A 14,768-nucleotide genomic window follows, 5' to 3' on the forward strand; every position below is an offset into this window, starting at 1 on the left:
CAGGGTTTTGAATGTGTGAGTGTCCTACGAAAATGAAGCACCCATTATGCACGTGCAATAGTGTGTGTAATACACCAACATTAAATGAGCGTAAATGCATAAACCGAGAGCAGTTTTTAGTATTCGACGTAAAACGTATTCTTAACACGTGTGTAAGTTTAACCCAGATTCCTCCTTACTCGAGTCGGTTACCTGCTTCGCCTTACCCGTTATGTATTTCAGTTCCCATTATTTCTGAGTTCCCTGGTCGCCATTCACAATACTAAGCACCACGTGACCACAAACATTACTGTCTGACTTAGGCCAATGTGTGGATCCTACATAACACGAAAGATTCTTAACTGAATCCAAATAGCTAGATACCTACCTACGTTTATTATTATTTTACAATATCAAAAATTAAATTTAAAGAAGGCTTTAGGTACTAAGTTGCATTTAAAAGAAAACAAAGCAAAATAAGGTGCATGAATACTATCCATACAACGTCTTGTATTAAGAGGAAAACGCTTTTTTGTTAGAATAATTTAGAGAAAAGGGAAAATTTTTAACATTTCCCGATTTCCCAATAAAAACAGAAAATAATGAAAAAAGATTGTATATTAGTAATATGTGTTGTGGTGAAAGATTGATAAGATTTTGAAAATAACAATATTTTTGTAAATAATGACGATTGACTTTTTGAAGGCCATTTGAAATTTAACAAAATATGTTTTTTTCTGTTATCAGAAAATCAATAACAATAAATTCGAATTCAATTGAAATCATGTGATTTTTTCATTGTTTTGTTTTGTTACATATGCGAGTAAATCCTGATATTTCAATCCTATGGGCGGATTTCAAAAAACATAATATTATTGTAAAACAATAATATGTAACTTGTTATTTTATGTTCATATACATATTATAAATTTGGACGCAATTAATACTACTTGATATTCATGATTCATTTGTATTTTCAGAAAAATAATTCATTTTCTATTATTGCTTGTAAGTAATGCCTTCCTTGAAATGGCCCAAGTCAGACAAATGTTGAAGCTTTTTGACGCGTTTTGAAATACCGACACTATATTCGATGGACGTGAAAATTTGACAATATTTAGCAATATTTAATATTTGTCGGCCAACGCGTCACACACCTATCACAATGATAAGTGTGTGACCCAAGGCCTGAGCAAAAACGATGCATGAGTGCGAGTGAGAAAGTATTCGGCACCCTTACAATCTCTGCGACACGCGCTAGAGTAAGATAAAAGGTCTACTAGCTACAAGCCAGTTTCCAAAAGTATCGCCATCAAATCGGGGCGAAACGCTTCACATAGCGTCGATAACTTGCGAGCTTGTGTTAGCTGTAGATATTTTTTGTGTGACATAAAGTCAGTGGTAAACATTTTTGGTTAATTAAGTAGAAAAGATGGTTCTGCGTGTTGTCTTAAAATGTGGTAGCCGTACTGATAAGCAAGAAGATGGTATTACGTTTCATAAGTAAGTTGATACATGTTCGTGTAATGTAATTTATTTGTATTTTATTATATATTTTTATATCAGTGACCTAGTGTTTCTTTAAAATAACTTAAATTATGGAAATCTTTATCTAATGGTTGCATTTTGACCGCTTAAAAATACTATATAACGTAAAAAAATAGAAAATTATATTTTAATTCTGAGCGTCTAGTGCGAGCACTAGCGAAATCGTATATGGTCTCGAACATTTGTAGACGAATGCGTTCGCTCGCTCACAAACCAAACGCAAGGCACGCGGCTTCATTTAGCAATGCAACGGGTGGCGTCTATATGTATCTATAGTCTAAGGTGTGAAAAAATTTGCCTGACTTGGGGCATATAACATATTAATATAACATACATACAAATAAGTCAACATAACGTACAAATTGTATATTTTAATAACAGAAAATCCATACTTACGGATATTTAAACCCAACTGCCAAATGACTTGAAGATTTTTATCGAGTTTTTCATTTTTCCTAGTGCTAGGGCATAATATATCAGTTCGTCGATGTTTTTAAAGACATATTATGTAAATTTTAGCTCACCGTGTTGCTCAATTTAGGGACACAGTACCGCTGTCTGAACAATGTTCTTCTGAACATGACATTCATCACAGAGCAGAGCTGTGAATCGCTTCTTCCTACGAGGGCGTCAATTTTTTTACCCATTGTTTATTGTATTATAAAATGATTTGTACTACCTACTTATTACATTGGAACAATTCAACCTTGAACTTGCACAGATTGCGATTTTTTAAAGTGACTAGTTACATAGGGCGAATTTAATTTAATATTATTACCTACTGATACTATTTCCGATTGCTCAAACACGAAGCCTATTGCTTCGTTATGTCTCACTTGGCATCAAGAAAAGTCGGAAATAGTATCGGCAACAATAATTAAATTTAGTGTAACTCGTGCGCAATAGCGAAAACTAAAATTTAAGCAAATTCAAAGTTAAATTGGTTCACTATAATATTCTAGTATGTGGCTGGGACATGTGTTCCGGATCCAGCCAAACAATGCGACACTTCGTACCCTTGTGGCACAGCTTCAAGGGTTCCGTCGTCGTGGCCGGCCCTCCCTCACCATACAGCGGTGCTACAAAAGCGATCTACGCGCTGCAGGTCTGGAATGGCGGGATTCGCAAGAGTTGGCGATGGATCGATGAAAGGGACGCGAACTCGTGCTTGCCCTTTGCCCTAACACTGGGTCGTGACAGGGTGAAAGAATAAGACGAATATTTTTAATTCATTGCTGGATCCTGGATGTAAGCTTTCTCTCACCTTGTAAGTAATCCATTCACCCATGTCCTGCAAACGCACGTTGGCTTTCTATAAAAAAAAGAAAGACTTCAATCAGTACAAAATATTATTTAATACTAATGCTACTGATAGTTTGATTATTTTATTATAGTATCATACATACAATAAAAGCAATATTTTGGCGGTTTAGACGGCGATATTATCGTAGATGCATACATATATTATGTATAAAATGAATAAAATATGGTCTAACCGCGTCGATCGAAAACCACCCGAACGTGAGATTTTTATGTAAATTCTTTAGAAATTCCGAACAATTTATTAATTCAGGGGGTTAAAGTTCAACACATGACATTCCTTACAATTTTTCCTACATAGTTTCTTGATAAATCATTAGCGAGAATTTTTAACAACCCAGATTTATTATTTAAAGGAAGATCATTACCCTTAGTTATTCAGCATTATTGAAATAGAGTTTTCGTACTTAAGTATTTAAATAAAACTATACCTTTTCGAAATCTTTAATTAATATTTTTGACTTCACTTTTATATGTTCATCCCGTTTCTAGCATATTATAATATTGTAAGTGCAAATCCTTTTCTAAAGCTAAATTACACCGGCAGATTATCACGTCTATCGTCTGCTATATTATATACCATATACATACTGAAGTATGTAACATTCTTTCAGTTATTTGTTAGGTTAACTATACATCAAGGTGACGTAATAAAATAAAGACAGTCCACCTATGCAGCAGGCATTAAGAGCTTGCAATTTAGATAAACGCGTTGTTTGCAGAAGTGATCGGAGGGTTATCGATGTTATTTCGGATCAAGAAAAATAACGGAAATATGTTATGGTGTTAAATATGTTATGGTATTAGTTGGAAAAGCCTTGCAGGTCAGAAATGACGTAATGATAATATGTAATAACATATTAAAAAGTATATTTGATGTTACTTTTTAAAAATTCATTCGAAGCTTGAAAGCAACGTTCATTTTCATGCTATTTGTCTAATAAAGAATAGTCATTTTGTTAATCAAGAACGTGACGTACCTACATACATTCAATAATATATTATTAATATTTTGAATTTAATATAAGAGTTAACGGTGAAATAAAATTATTGGGCACATACCTAAGACGTGGAATTGTATCTAAAATCAGATTAATTAATTACCAATTATGATATATTTTTCGTATCTAAAAATATATAATAAAGTAAATATGTATAGTACTGTCCGACAACAAGATCTCGTCCATAACCGGAAGTCGCTGTAGTCTAATATAAAAGACTTCTCAGTGACGTACCCGTCATGGCGGCAACGCGTGGTTAAATAATGTATCGGCTCTCTTTTTAAATGTGATTCCTTTTCTTCTTTGCAATAAATCAAAAGTTTACTAATAATAGTTTTAATATCACTCCTTATAGTTTTAGATATGTTTTTATAATAAAAAGCATCAATTTACGTAAATTGATAGATCCGTACACCACGGAAGGGTAAAATAATGAAATGATAAATTTAGGGGAGTTCCATATTTGAAAACGGAAGTGCGATTAACTGCACGGAAGAGGCTTTGGACAAAAAGTTCTTGTTCGACAATAAATAGATTTCATGTAGTTTTTGTTAAGTATATCTATGTTTAAATATTATTATGAAATCATGATTTTGGTATGTATTCAATTTAATATTCATTATGAAATTAAACTCCCTCCAGTCTAAATGAAAATTCTTTCACCGCATTTCCATATGAAAGGTTGATAACCATGTGTGAGAAAATTGTTTGAACGACCCAATACGTGTTTTCCATAACATTCCACGAGTACAGTTAGCTTAATGAAAATCTTTTTATTTATATCTCTCCTTTATTAGTATATTTGTGTTTAGAATCGTGCTTCGTAACTTGGGTAGATATATACATACTTTATAGTGTACGTATATTATAAAACATAAATCCTTGGAATTTATTGTGAAAAAGTGCATGAACCCACTAATTATAATGGCAATTAAATAAAGTTCACGTACATTACGTAGTATAGACCGGGTGCTGGGATAAAATGCGTACCTATACCTAGTATGGGTCGCCTTTTATTATTAGCTGTGTTTATTTTCCGCCTCGATCATCGTGTAATACTTATAATATGTTTTTCTCATATTTTGAAAATTTGTCTATTGGCAGCTCAATTGCAATCATCGGTGACTTCAATCTTTATTCGGCATCCGCCAATGTTGATTTGGAATTTGCGCACTTTCTGAGCTGTATGCACTTTAAACAGTTTTCTCAAATTAAAAATGTAAAATCACGCATATTGGACTTGGTCTTGGCAGATACAGATTGTAATGCACAGGTGAATGCTTGCGTTGATCCCCTTGTGCAGGAAGACGCTTACCATCCTGCTCTATTAGTTGAGTTGCCAATCAATTATCATAATTTTTCCAATAGTCGTCTTAGCGATAGCAATAATTTCAATTCTGTTAGCTCGGAAACTTTCTTTTTTAATAAATGGAATTTCTTCAAAGGCGACCTATTACAAATGTATTATGAAATGCAGAGTATTGATTGGAATGCTTTATATAGTACCGATGATATTAATAGTGCAATTGATGTTTTCTATGTAAATATTTATAGTGTATTTTCCAAGTCTTTTCCCATTAAGAAGTCTTCGGGTACTTCGCGCAGCTACCCTAAATGGTTCACTCATAGCATTATTAAATCCATTGACTTGAAAGCCATCTGTCATAAACGATGGAAGCGCTCGAAGTGCCTGAATGATTATGGCGCTTTCTCCGATATGCGCAGAAGAGTTCATCGCGCCATTGACGCTGCTCACAAAGCGTACATTGAGAAAATTTCCTTGAATTTAACCTCAGACCCGAAAACTTTTTGGACGTATGTTAGGAGCTTACGTAACTCTTCTGCACAGCTATCGTCTATGTCTTTTGGGGGTAGTGTATTGAATGGCTATAAATCCATCGCTGACGGTTTTGCTGAATATTTTAGGTCAGTTTATTCCACGATTCCACCAAAACTTCAACCTCAACCTGAATACTTTTCGTCTTCTTGGCCCATACTAAATATTGGTCCTCTGGATGAGTCAGATATGAAATATGCTTTTTCTAGACTATATCCGAAATCCTCAGTAGGTCCAGATGGCATTCCTCCATGGTTATTAAAAGGATGCAAAAAACTTTTAAGCGATCCTTTGTTGTATATTTTCAATCTATGTTTAAGTAAATCTACCTTCCCTGAATGTTGGAGCTTAACTCGTATACGACCGGTGTATAAAAATGGCTCGGTATCTGAAATAACTAACTTCCGACCAGTGGCTGTTCTCTCTGCACCGGTCAAACTATTTGAGTCCATTTTACATAAATATATATATACACATGTGGATGGTCAGCTGACTGACGCTCAACATGGTTTTCGATCTACTCGATCAACAGTTACCAACCTCATGGAGTGCACTGAATACATATCTCGTTCACTAGACAATCATTGTCAAGTTGATGCAATTTATACGGATATGTCAAAGGCTTTCGATCGAGTTGATCATGATATTCTTTTAACTAAACTGAGTGCAGTATTCGGATCTATTAATTTTGTAAATTTTTTCAAATCTTATTTTTCGCATCGTTGTCAATATGTCGAGTAAGCTGGGTGTGCATCTGAAGTCTTTCAAACTCTTTCAGGTGTTCCCCAAGGATCAAATCTTGGACCAATTATGTTCCTCATATTTGTCAATGATATAGTTAAAGCCATGGATGGAGTAGAATTTTTACTTTTTGCGGATGATTTGAAATTATATGCACCAATTCGCAATGAGTTGGACTGTTGCATGTTACAGAGAAATCTCTGTTCAATTGAAAGTTGGTCAAAAAAGAATAAATTAGAATTGAATACTGACAAATGCTTTTGTATTACTTTTTCTAGGTCAAGAACTCCGATTAAATACAATTATATTATGTCAAAAAATTCTTTAAAACGTCAATCTGAGGCGAAAGATCTTGGGATAATTTTTGATTCTTCATTATCCTTTCACTCGCATATAACTTCCACGGCTCTACGTGCGAGTAAGCTTCTAGGATTCATCATGCGACAATCCAAACCATTCAAGAATCCTAATGTATTACGTACACTCTACGTCTCATTAGTGCGTAGCATTCTTGAATATGGGTCGATTATCTGGTGCCCTTATGAGGTTTCCTATAAGCTTATTTTAGAACGCGTCCAGAAGAAATTTCTTCGATGTCTTTATTTTAAAACATTTAACTATTTTCCTTTCGATAATTCGTCAGATGATTATTTTCCGACTGCCTTTCTACAAGGCATGCTTACTTTTCACTCTCTTGAATCTCGTCGGTCTCTTCTGCTGTTGAAACACTTTTGCCTGTTATCGCGAGGGATGGTTTCCAATCCTGGTGTCCTAATGAATTTGAATTTCCATGCGCCTGTCAATTACCTACGTGGTCGCAGTCATGATTTATTCTGGATTGGAACCGTTTCCTCGTGTCAAGCTTATCAGGCACCATTAGCGAGGGGTGCAAGACTAGTAAATGCGCTCCCTAAAGCATAGACATTTTCAATGATGTACTTTGCATTTTATTTTTGAAACTGTATTTTTCTGTATAAAATTGTATATTTTCCGTTCTCAAAAAGTATATTTTTCTGTATTAAATTATACTTAAGTATGTTTTGATTATTTATTTTTTTTTGTTATTGTTATTATATATATATTTCTGTTTCTATATTCTCTTCTCTCTTGTGAGGGTAATGTTTGACTTATAATGTAAATCTCATGTTGTGTACGTCTTGAATTTAGATTTGTTATGTCCACAATGTTTTATATTCCTAAATAAATAAATAAATAAATAAATATGATAGCCGTACTTTTGTTTCGTCTACTTGAGACGATAGTGTACAGTGTACACGAAAAGTCATGGTGTCAGGCCAGGAAGTATTCCTAGTTTTGGAAGTGAGGAGTGGGAGCCACGCCCACTTTCTGGCCTGGCACCATGACTTTTCATGTATACTATCGCCTAAGGTAGACGAATCAGAAAAAAGTGCGTGTCTCATATTATGTATATTCTCATATTATGTATAGCTCTTTCACCTGGATGGACCAGTAGCCAAATATCTGAAATATCAGTAGGTGCCTAACAAAACTCGACAGTTGAGGCCCCACTTATCTTATAAAGGTGAAAAACTAAGAATAATTTGTATTATCTTTGGAAGCTAAGCTTGTACATTGATTGTACATTGAGTATTGTACAAGTACAGTGTACAATATGCATATTACACTGTAAGAAAATGTATGTCGTAGTGATGCCCTTAATTATTCTTAATTTTAGTTTCATGATCACATAAAAGATTCTAATATAATGAATTGCAAATGTTTACAATAATACTTTTGTATAACTAACTGTTTTGTATGATATTTGGATTTCCTCATAAAAATAATTTTATTCTTTTGTGAATAGATTAATGTAGTTGAAAATTGACCCATGCGTACATTGTAAATCAACGTTTATATACTAATGTATCTGCAGCACAGAACAGATAATAAATAGAATACCGAGAGGCTATATTCAATACGCCGCATCTTGATCTAGGGTTTTGAATGTGTGAGTGTCCTACGAAAATGAAACACGCATTATGCACGTGCAATAGTGTGTGTAATACACCAACATTACATGACCGTAAATGCATAAACCGAGAGCAGTTTTCAGTATTAGACGTAAAACGTATTCTTGACACATGTGTAAGTTTAACCCGGATTCATCCTTACTCGAGTCGGTTACCTGCTATCACCTTACCCGTTATGTATTTCAGTTCCCATTATTTCTGAGTTCCCTGGTCTGCAGATATCCGTATATTGTTTTATATAATGTATAGTTAAAAATTAACTCTGCATACATTCATTGCAATAAGGGTGGTCAATAAAAATCACACACATTGAATTATTCTTCTAATGTGCTTAATATTCAATAATATACAATTTTTATAAATCAATGTTTGAAGTCAATAACATTAAATTATCGCATAAACATTTCACAGTGGTTTAATGTTAAGGGTTGCAGTCGTAATAACCATTTTTACCAACTGTAGTTGGTAAGAATGACTTAATGTATGAGGCTTTCATTTAACAACCTTCGTGATAAAAACTGACTCACCTGTTTGGAATGTGGAAATTCTATAGAGCCTTACACGCGAGGTTACCATTGGTCAAAGAATTTTCTTTATTTTCCTTTAACAGTTTTCCGCTTAAAGGCATTATGCATTTGTTAGTGCATATATTTTCAATGAAATATAATTTGTTCAATAATTCATATTTTTATTAATGACACGGCACTGGGACAACTGGATGCCAAGACAAGTGGGCGCCGCACTGTCGAATGAAAAAAATAGACGTCATTATGATTTGATACAGAAAGTAGACGAGGAATTATTTTAATAAGTATCTATCTTCTAAGTAAGTACCTACTCAGTATTTTTAATTCATTTTTGCTTTTAATATAATATTTTTTCCTGCGGATCGCGAATTATTGTGCCTGACGCTTTATATAATTAAAGAACTCTCTTCACGTTGGAACTAAAACATTCACAATTAAATCATTATTTACGTGTGCATATCCATGTGTTAAAGAATAATAATATTTTAAAACTTCCTATAATTCACGAACGTCTATTTATTTTTGAATTTTATTCGAGTGCGTAGCGCCTAGTTGTCCTGGCGCCGAATCGTTCTAGATTCTAGACCCTGATGAAACAACAAAATTGAGTGGTATCAATAACTCTCTTTCATTTATGTGTGTGCTTATGGATACGTATTTGTATTCGTATCTACTTATGATTGTAAACTTATGAGAAGACTGGAAAATAGGAGAAAATGAGCGACAATTGTGAATATTTGAGAAAGTGACCAGTTCGTGCAATAATTGTATGTAGCGATTAAAAAGAAGAAGATCATACTACGATTAGGTATACCACAGACATTACCACAGACAAATGTAACATTATTTACCCTATTTCAGTCATTACTTACACTAGATTAGACCATAAATGTTAAGATAACCATGTCAACACTCATTATCCTGAAATTAATTAGGTACACAGTGCCTGGTCTAAAATAATATGCTAAAATAGGCAAGTTCAACTTCAAGTCGGCTGTGATCTACTAAACTTACTATCCAGTATCAAAACTGTCAGTAATATTAATATACCTCAATTTCCCATTGTCATTTTGGCTCGTGATACTGTTACAGAATAAGCAACACATCACTATCACTATCACTAAGAAATACTAAATTTTCCATCGGTCGTGAAAATGATTAGTTTTGGTTCTATTCTTCTGATCTGCAAAGAGCCTACTGCGCGATGGTAAGGGTAAACTAAACTTTACACTTTAAAGCGTGGTAATTCCCATATTCTCATTCTCTCGTTCCTGGAGCAAGCCGTGGTGATGTAATACGAATTAAATGATACGTCGAGATCACGCGGACTTCTGTATGGTTAATTTGAAAATTACTTTCGGTAATAAAAGTATGAATGGTTAATGTTTCACCTTAAAACATCAACGAAAATATATTAGGTACTTATATTACAAATGACTTTTACATTTTCGGGCGACGACCAACATCCATCTCCGATCTACGTGTCGGATATACCTACCTACATGTGGTAAAACCGTACGTAGTGTACAATCACAATCTATTTGACATCAGGACCAATAATTCATCCATTTTCTAATTGTTCATGTGCCGCAACGGGTAAAAAGGTTATTAAAAAATAATGATATAGGTATTATGACTAGACATACTTTTAATAATAAAGCCAAAAGTTGCTAAGTCGATAATTTAGGTATTTAAAGTTATATGTAAATAGATAAATAATATGTAGGTATGCTAGAAAGCAAATTCAAGATCATTAGATATAATATAGACTATAGAGCATGCACATAAAGTACAAAGCAATTAGCATTATTCCTGATTTTAGAGGGCATGTCAAACTCCAAAATTGCAATTACTCCATAACAAGATTTCGAGACTTACCAATTTTTGACTGTAACCCCACAAATTTAGATAAAGATGAATTTCTGTCAGTGACGATTCAGATTATATTAATTCTTTGCTACTGCATTATCTGTTCTCATATGAAAGATGGAATTTTTTACATATTTAATGAAACACTTCATGATGTAATATGGGGAAACAGTAGGCTGTTAAGATCCGACATAAATAGTGCACACTAAACTTTGTCAAACGTCTTTGTTTTCATTGAACCAGACTAGGGCAACAATGTGTAGATAGTGTTCGTTAGTTTATAAAATTCAATTAAACAATTTAAAAAAGTAGATAGTAATAAAAAAAATATTCGTTTATCTATATATCTAAAATAATGCCATTCAACCATATATTAAGTATATAGATAGAATAATATTTTTCATCGATTATAATTTGGTTCAGTTTGAAAAACTAACCAACACCATGTGAAATTATAATAATATGTACCAATTCTTAATTCAACGTAAACAAATACGTGTGACTGAAAAAGCGTGCACTATTTATGTCGAATCTTAGCAGCCTACCTCCACACTCGCCACTGATGAAGTATTTATCATTTTGGGTCACATGCGACCCGCGGGCCGTGGGTGTGCTATCACAATCACTATCAGATAAATTCTTAAAATAGGGTCTCCTTAACTCATCCGGTGTACTTCCTGGTACCTATCTAATTTATATTTTTTGTATTTATACATTTCTACTGTTTAATAACTTAATACTGATCTATCTCTTTTTTATTTTTTTATGTAATACTGTTTTATATTTCTTTGTTTCTAAATGTCATGTTGTGAACGTCTTAAACTTATAATTTGTAATGTCCACAATATGTTTTAAAAAAAAAAATTGAAATAAAAAATAAATAAATTGAAATCACTGTGCAAAAAGATAACAAACCACTCTTTATAAAATAAGCAATTTTTAGCTCGCCAGAAAATGTCGATATGGAATAACGCCGGAAGTCGAAATTACCCAAAAGAATTGAGGAAAACTTTTGTAAATATTGTAGACTGCATCTATCTACCTATCCAGATAGAGGCATTATATCGAGTTCGCTATCAAGAAACGTGTTATTCATCACAATGTAAAGGTATTAACAGTAAAAAAACACATCATGTAGTGTTTGGTTGAGCTATAACAATTTGCGTAGGTACGTAGTAAAATTATTTGAATCATAACAACAAAGTTAATACACCTTATCACAAGCTAAATAATTAATTACACAAACATTTCAATCAAGGAATTAATTAAAAATTAAATTTGGTAGTAAATCTTTTTTCTTCATTATAGGTACTTACACCATAATATTATGACCAGATTCAACGGCGATTTTCCTTTGACGTAGATGACGCAATCGATTCGTTTTTTCGATAAATTAAGGGTATTAGGTGTATTTTTAGCATTTTTTTGTATTGTTGAATAAGCAAGCCCACTTATGGCAAATTTTTGATCATATTTTGTTAACCCGTCACGACGGGGCCCCCCAGAGCCAGGGCCCCCAGGCTAGAGCCTGTCAGCCCCCCCCCCCTTGTGGGGCCATGATGTAGGTACACCGAAATGATGCGTATTTCTCACAAATTGACTTTAAAATATTTCACAAAGCACATCTATTAATATAATCACTCAAACAGGTACGTACTTGTACATAGTGATTACATTACCGGTATTTCAAATTCGGTATCCCAGTATTTTTCGATACCGAAATACCGTTTTTAAAAATCTGTCAATACCGATATATTCGGTATTGAGAGTGAAAACAAAATGTATTAATTAACATAAAAGGCATAACGGGATTGTATTTTTTTTACGCGATGGCTGGTTTACTTCCGTAGCCCTTCTGTCCTTGGTGACCAGCAATGACGCATTCTATAAAATATTATTTTTTTAAATAGATTTTTACATTTAAGTAGTATATTATATTTATTGGTATACCTACCTACTTCTGTTTTTTTTTTCAATTATTTTACGAATACCGGTTCGGTATTCAATAGGAAATACCGGTATTGGTATTTTCATTCGGTATTGCAATCCCTACTTGTACACATATAAATGTACCACTAATATTATTTATTATCTGTCATGATTGTCGTCTTCAATAATAATTATTTTTAGTTACAGCTGATGTGATTCTAAAAGATGCATTCATATTTTTACTAGTTATGTTGATAGGTAGAATTTTTGGTTTTTATTTTTTTTTATCATGAGAGGCCTCACCATCAATTTGTGCCTCAAGCATCCACGTACCTAAACCCGTCACTGACAATGGTATTAGAAAGTGAATGGATATCGTGCACGCTCTATTGGCATATCTAAGACAAAACAAATTGAATTTCATTTAACGTTCATTACGCCACGGCATACGCCACAGTCGTAGATATAGAAATGCGGAGGCTATGAGTAAGGAAGTGTGAACCTTGTAGCATCACTCGAAATAGAAAAGTTTCGGAGCGCTCGATAATTTTCCAAAAATGTTAAAGCGTGCGAACCTATACTGCAATACTACTAAAGATTTGGATAGCCAACACTTTTTAGCACCGCAGGCGAAAATGATACCTATATATTATTATTTTTCGTTCCTTTATCTGCCGCATATATCTAAGCAATGCATGGTTTTTCTACCCCTGCAGGTCGTCGCTTTTTTATACTTATAAATTTAATAATGTAATATTTACGATCGTTTAATTAAATCAATTAGTAATATCATACAATATCCACAGATATTGAAGATTTTGGAAGGCGAATTCTGGAATACTTCGCTTAAAACATTTTGTAATAGGTATAACAACACTAAATCTTATTATTGTTTGTATAAATAAGTGTGTGCGTCGACTGTACGACATGTCAAGCTTCTTATTTAACTTTAGTTTTAAACTGAAAATTAATGTACCTAATGATTTTCATAATAATTCCTGAACCGAAACACCATTTTTAATTTTTCCACGAGAAGTCTCAAGGACAAACCATTTCGAGCGCTGTCTTGTCGGTATTAATTACTACTTTACTTATGTCGTTGGCTTCACATATTTTAATGATAAAATGATATGCGTCAAAAGGGACCCTCGGCATTGTCTATGTGAGTTGATTTAATTGAAGTGAACACACTATTAAAATTATCATTATTATTCACTGATTTTTTTTTAATAGTAAGAAAAGTATTTAATTTTGAAATAAATTGTCTTTAAAAAGGAACATACGTGGATATATCTTACTTACAAAGTGCTTGATGGTTGAATCTAATACACGCTGAATTTTGCCTCCGGGGTACAATATTCTAATAATAATAATAACGTAAATAACAATAAATTGACATAGCCCATTATGCATTGTGTTGACTTCTGAATACAAGTTTAACTCCAAAAGACTCACCTAAAGAACACCTGGTATTGAACAGGTGCTTTCAACATTTTCCAAAACAAGCCTTGGTTCCCGTAATGGAGAAAACTGATAAAACATAGTTATTAGTAAAATTAATGTTCATCGATAGTGATGAAAGAATAAAAAATAGCTTCTAAACATAAAAAGTTTTGAAATTATTTTCTCTATCAATCAATGCATCAATAAAAAGAGCATTATATTTTTCGAATTCTGATGAATGAAGCAGATTGTAGAGTTCATTCTCAAAGTCGGATGAACTCTATGAGTAATGACCTAGAAAAATCGGATAAAACGAAAATAAAATACACAGGACGACAACGCATAACTTCCAGTTAAAAATGTAATTAAATTTAATGTTTGACGAAGTTTTTTGACACATGGGTAGGTTACTGGCGACAGATACTAGTATTTGAACTTTCTTGAAAAGGAACTGAACGGTAAATTATTTTTAAATCTTTGTCATTCAGAAGGACGATGCATCCTCCTATTTCATATTCTATTTCAGGTTAGGCGTTAAAAACTGTCTTATTAGAAATATGCAGTATTTGAAAAAAAAATACAA

This window comes from Rhyacophila brunnea, unplaced genomic scaffold (assembly GCF_057557595.1).
Source record: "Rhyacophila brunnea isolate RB1 unplaced genomic scaffold, BYU_Rbru_1.0 scaffold_6, whole genome shotgun sequence".
Classification (NCBI taxonomy): Eukaryota; Metazoa; Arthropoda; class Insecta; order Trichoptera; family Rhyacophilidae; genus Rhyacophila; species Rhyacophila brunnea.